Here is a 6,418-nt window from a genome sequence, read left to right as displayed (position 1 = left end):
TTGTGCCATTGCAGATTTGAAATTTGAAATTTATATTTTTTCAAGTAAATTTTTGATATTTTTTCTTTATATCATTAACATTTCTGCCAGGATACTTTCTCTTCCCCCAGAAAGCCAAGCCATATTATTAGTGATAGTTTCAAAGAAAAAAATGAAAAAGAAGAGAAAAAAATTAGCAAAACCAATTGGTAAAATTTTAAAAATATATACAATGTACCATACCCATGGATTTCCTAACTCAGCAAAGGTGTAAGATGGGGAAGAGTTTTCTCATATCTCTTATTTGAAACCAAGTTCATTTCTGTAATTTTGCAACATTTACTTTTTTCTTTTTCTTTCCATTTACATTGTTGTAATCATTGTGTATAGTTTTCTTGCTTCTGTTTACTGCACTCTGTTAATGTAGATATTTCCATTATTTTCTCTATCCATCACAGTCATAATTACTTACAATGAGATAATATTCAGGAATAATCATCCAACACAATTCTTTAGCCATTTTCTAAGAAACAGGCATCCAACTCTTGGTATTAGTAAAAATGGCTGCTATAAGGAAGTTGATATAGATAAATATTTTCTTCTTATTAGTCACAGCTATATTTCAACAGATAGTTATCCCTGCCACATTCTGGGGGATGAGGGAGCTGGTGTCCCCCTGATCCACACACAATTTTTTTGGCTTTCTCTTTAACCAGAGAAGAAATCTGAATATTTTTTAATGGTGTATTTACAGTACCTTATTGTAAAATTTGGGTTGATATTATTTAATACTATATTTTGTGGTATATATATATATGTATATAGTATAAAATTTTGTGCATTTCTGAGTTTCTAAACTTTCTTGTATCATCTTTTGGCCTTTGAGTGTCATCTGTGACTTCTGCAAAACTCCTCCAAAATTCCCATTTAATTTCTTATGCCAACTTGTGATAAATCAGAATTGCATTGGGGAAAGTCCTGATGTGGAAGGGATAGTTTGCGAGTTTCCTTGGTAATCATATATATTTTATGTATTTAAACAATAATTGAGAAGGAGGTTCACTGGATTGTCACAGTGACAATCTTTCTTAAGATGAAAAAGCATCAAAGATGAAATAGATTAACATTCAAAGGTTGGTAGGACCACCACAGGTCCAGAAGTTTTTTGGCAACTGACTTTAGTCTCCCGAAAGAGCCCTGAGGAACGATCAGGATCCAATTCAGGAGTGGTTTGACCCCTCCCCCCACCCCACCCAAAATGCTGGATCATACAAGCAAGAGAATGAGTTGTCCATTGGCTACCTTGAACTTGGAAGTGAAAATTCTTTGTAGCAACCACTTTTAATTTGAGTTCATTCTCCTTAGGGATGAAAGTGATATAGAGGAGCGTGCGTTCTGCTTTTTTTTTTTTTAAATTTCACATCACTCCTTTATTATAGTGAACAACAAAAAGGGTGGTGGGGGGGAAGTTAGTACAGTTAATGTTAAAACTGATGAAGACCCAGGTGGCTGGACATGAGGTGGAAGGCAATGGGACACTGAGACTTATTTCAGCATGATCTAGGGGCATTTCACTTCCACAGAACAGAGCAGGGGTTATAAAATACACAGTGGCATGTATTTCTTTACCCCTTAGAAATCAAGGAACTCTCGTCTGATGCTGCTTGAGATGTCTGATGCCGACCAAGTGGGGCAGTTTAATTTCAAAAGACACTAATAACCAGTCTGAAAAGGGCCTTTTGTGAAAGCAAATGCATCGAGTAAACATTAAGACATGATCAACGTCCCCGATTCATTTTTCTTGAATTAAGGAGGGCAAACAAGACTTTAACGATTCGTCAAATGACCCCCTGGGTGATAGGCGGCTTCCTACAACAGCCCGAGAGGGCTGCCCTCCTGGCACAACTGGCTCATAGGAAGAACTGGAACAATTGCTCCCACAACGGTCATTTCTTACTCGGTCCCCATCCCTAACCAGGTCCTTAATGAGCCAAACGACCCAGGAGGCATTTTGACTAAAGCGGTTGAAGGGAGAGAAAGGAATTGGTCGGAAATAGGGAGGAAGAGAATGAGAAGAGGACCCTGCCGCTATGTGCGGCGATGGTCCGTGTGGGGGACAGGCAGCGGAGAGCCAGTGGTGGAGAGTGAGAAGGGAAGGACCCGGCCCCTGCGGTCCTGACAGCCGGCCGGCACTGCTCGGGCTGCCCCGGCCTCCCAGGCTTTGCGGACCGTCCCCTCATCTCCGAGGAACTGCATCGGCCCGGTGGTTGCAGGTTCTTGTCTAACTCACGCGCGATGGGAATGCCAGCGGGCAGATTCAGCTCCCTGGGCGCTCCTTCAGACAGACTCTCAGGATGCTTGCCAATCCCTCCGAGACTATTGCCATGGGCTGCATCAGCACCGGCTTCCTTCCCGCATCCGAGGGACGCTTTCCTCTTTCCAGAAGGGGCGAGCCCGAGCCACGGTGTCTGCAAGCTGTCCCAGGAGGGCAGCCGAGCTGGGTAAGACCTGCCCAGCGGCGGTCCTGGCTGGTGCTGCTGTAGACGGGGCGGTCAGGAGCCACTGGCGGTGGAGGGATGCCAAGGACCGCCGCCGGAGCCTCACCCGGGCCTCCCCTGCTTAGCCGCGGCCTCGGCCGGTCAGACCCCCGTGGGGCCGCTCACTGAGGCGCCCAGTCCTCACAGCAGGCCCCCATCTGGTCCATGGCATCTGGTGCTGTCCACAGGGTACGGGTTGCTCTCTTCTGGACAGAGGAGAAGCAGGTATCAAACTCCTCCCCAGCGTCTCGCAGCACCTGGCCTCCTCGTGCCCGGCGGGGCTCAGGTGCACGTCGTGCCAGCCGTTGGAGCGGTTCTCCAGGCTGCAGGAGCGCAGCACCAGCTTGGAGGCTCCGGGCCGAGGATACCTCGTGTTTTGCTTTTGAGGTGTGTGTGTGTGTGTGTGTGTGTGTGTGTGTGTGTGTGTGTTTTGTACTTCTGTTCTTGCTATATCTTCTCAATAAAAATCCCTTCATAAAAAGTAATTGATAATTAAAATTGAGACTATTCACTGTTGACTGATGCTGGGGAGAACTCATCATGATTAGAGCCCCAGTTGTTAACATGGAGAACTCCACTGCCACTCAGAGTACCTGCTAGAACCCTGAGGGACAGAGATGTAGCCAACCTTAACCCGTGGACCTTAGTTTGGCTAAGTCCTCCTAGAGCTAATAAGGCGCGCATGGTTACTTATATTCTTTTTTAAAAAGAATATTAAATTTTTTTTATCAATTACATGTAAATACAATTTTAACATTCATTTTTTTTTTTAGGATTTTTCAAGGCAAATGGGGTTAAGTGGCTTGGACAAGGCCATACAGCTAGGTAGTTATTAAGTGTCTGAGGTCGGATTTGAACTCAGACACTCCTGACTCCAGGGCTGGTGCTCTATCCACTGCATCACCTAGCCGCCCTAACATACTTTTTTTTAGGTTTTTGCAAGGCAAATGGGGTTAAGTGACTTGCCCAAGGCCACACACAGCTAGGCAGTTATTAAGTGTCTGAGACTGGATTTGAACCTAGGTACTCCTGACTCCAAGGCCGGTGCTTTATCCACTACCCACCTAACTGCCCCTAACATACGTTTTTAAAAAAAATAATTTTTGAGTTCCAATTTCCCTCCATTCTTCCTTTCCTTCTGACCTCCATGAGAAGGCAAGCACTTTGATATAGATTATGCATAACAGTCATGCCAGACATATTTCCATATTAGCCATCTGCAAAACAGAACAGACAAAAATATCCAATAAAAATAAAATATAAAAATATGTTTTGATCTATATTCAGTCTACATCAATTCTTTTTCTGGCAGTGGATCACATGTTTCATCTTAAGTCTTTTGACTTCGTTTTATATCACAGTTACTTATATTCAACTAGAATTGCCCCTGAAAGTCTACAATAATTCACATTCCTGACATCTCTATTAAATAAATTTCTACCACTTCCAAACAAAATTCTATTTGGTGGATTTTAGCCCACAAGAAGCTTTTTTAGCCACTGGGGATGCCATTTAGTGAAAAGAGACTAATCCATAACAGGTTGGGTGTTTTAATTTTGGTATCAGTTTCTGGTGGAGGAATGACTGATGGGAAAAAAATAAGCAGTTTCATTAACAGATGAAAAATGGAAGGATATGGGAATAGAGTTTAGTTATCTCTACCTCTTTTGGTTTCTACAACCGATTGGTGAAAAAAATGTGGACAAAGTCTCCTGGAAAATCTATGTTTTCTGGTTCCTATAACGATTATAATAACTTACAGAATAATACAATTTTCATAGTAATTTTCTCATTTTCCTTTCCTTTTCCAATTTTTTTATCACCTCAGTTTTATGGATGTGGAAATTAAAACTAATTAAGTAATTTGCCCAAGATCTTGCAGATGGTAAAATTCAGAACCAGAATTCAAACCTTAGTCTTTTCATTCCATATCCAACACTCTTTCCACTCTGCCAAACCATTTCATTTCTTGGTCTCTCATTGTGGTAAGATGTCTTAAGCCTCTATCCTTCGACTTCTTAAAACAAGATTTTGATTTTATTTTGATTTTTTACTAACTTTAAATAAAGGCCATAATGGTCATGGCCTAATCTTTATATCTTAGTGATAAAACTTTGGACCCATTCATAATAAATGAGTTTATGACTTTGGGAGTCCAGTCCCTCTTTCACAGCAGAATTCATGATATTTATTGTGTGCCAGTCTACTGCTGCTTTATTGTCCCATACCAGTTGTTCCCAGATTCTTATGGCACAGTCCCTGACACATGTTACTAGAACTTCCTCATGCCAACTCCTATTTTTATAACTCAATAACATGCCTGTCCATTTGAACCTATATCAAAAGCCTGCTGACTTGGACCTTTGCCACCCATCTTCCCATTTGAGCTTCTATCATCTGAAGGCCCATTTGGATTAGCTCTGGGCTCTTTGTGCCAAACTTATGGCCCTGCACCTGGTTTACTGGCGTGATCCCTCAGTTTCTGTCTGGACTGATCCCCAAGACCTCAGACTCTGTTTCAACTTTGATGTAAAGCACTAGAGTCCTGCCTCTTCTTTCCCCTAGGACTGATCTTTTATTCCCTAGAATCATGTCCTCACATACCTATAGTGAAGGTTATGAATCCTTTAACTATAATTTTATGACTTTCAGGTCCTCTTGCAATTCTCCTGTGAATTGTTCCCATTTTTCTACCCATGTCTTAGCATGTAATCAAGTGTAGGGATACGAGAATACTTCCCATTCTACCCCTTTGAAGAAGTAGAAGGTCCATGAACATGGTATATTTTTCATATTTCTTGAAATTTTTTGTTGCTTTATTGATATGTTTTGCTGAATATTTTTTTTCATTTTTCTTTAAAAATATCACTTAGTTCATGACAAGAGGAACAAAGAAAGGAAAGTGTTAAATGAATTAAAGTGAGAGGACAATCATGTTTATGAGGTGGGTTGAGGGTTTTGGGGGAATCATTATGGTGGGGAAATAGGTTAGATAGGCAAGATTGTTGGCTAACTTTTAATCTTTTACCACCTTCTTCAATTTTTTTCATTTCCCCCCTTTTCTTTTTCTCCTCTCTTACTGTTTTCTTTCTTTTCCCCTTCTTTCCCACCTCACTTCTTTTCCTTGCTTAAGCTTCCTCTGTTCCTTTTCTCTTTTTCCTGTTCCTTTGTCTTGTTTTCCTTTAGAAGAAGGAGATCTGCATTAAAGTCTTAGCTCTTTATATTTTACTGCTGCACACCCTTGAGCAAGTCACTTCACCTCTCTGGGCCTCAAGTTTCAAATTTATAAAATGGACATAAGACTATATGGACTACCTCCCTCAATGGCTGTTATGAGAATAAAATGAAAGATGCATATGAAAGTATTTTGTAAGCTGAAAATAGCTATACTTATGTGAGGTATTATTATACTTGCCATGGTATCACCTCCCTGATATCATATCTTTCTTCTTTGAGAGCAAAGGACAAACATCATCATCATCATTATTTTTTATTACTAAACATCCTAAGATTCCTTTCTTTCTCCTTCTTGTCTACATTTCTTCTCTTCCTCTTTGCATTTTCTTGTCTCCTTTCTCTCAGCATACATTGCCAGGATAGCTACATGGCACAGTGATAGGGCACCAGCCTGGAGTAAGGAGGACAGAAGTTTGAATCTGACCTCACATATTAGCTATGCAACACTGGGTGAGGCATTGAATCCTGTTTGCCTCCAAAACAAATAAACACGTTATTGAAGTTAAGCATTTGTTTTTCCATCTTTCTTCTCTATACCCCCTTTCACTACATGGTAGACAATTGCTATTTTATTCAATAGATTCTGACTATACTTGCAAATTTGCATTATGACAGTAATAACAATTGCATCTTGCTTTAAACATTGCAAAATGCTTTATAAATAT

At 40.8% G+C, this 6,418-nt stretch overlaps 1 pseudogene; it reads right to left on the bottom strand.

Annotated features, from left to right (window-relative positions):
• Window positions 1-795: 795 nt before the first annotated feature.
• Window positions 796-3,200, bottom strand: LOC141496509 (phosphoglycerate mutase 1 pseudogene; annotated as a pseudogene).
• Window positions 3,201-6,418: the final 3,218 nt, after the last annotated feature.

Source organism: Macrotis lagotis, chromosome 8 (assembly GCF_037893015.1).
Source record: "Macrotis lagotis isolate mMagLag1 chromosome 8, bilby.v1.9.chrom.fasta, whole genome shotgun sequence".
Classification (NCBI taxonomy): domain Eukaryota; kingdom Metazoa; phylum Chordata; class Mammalia; order Peramelemorphia; family Peramelidae; genus Macrotis; species Macrotis lagotis.
This window is presented reverse-complemented; position numbering and strand designations above follow the sequence as displayed.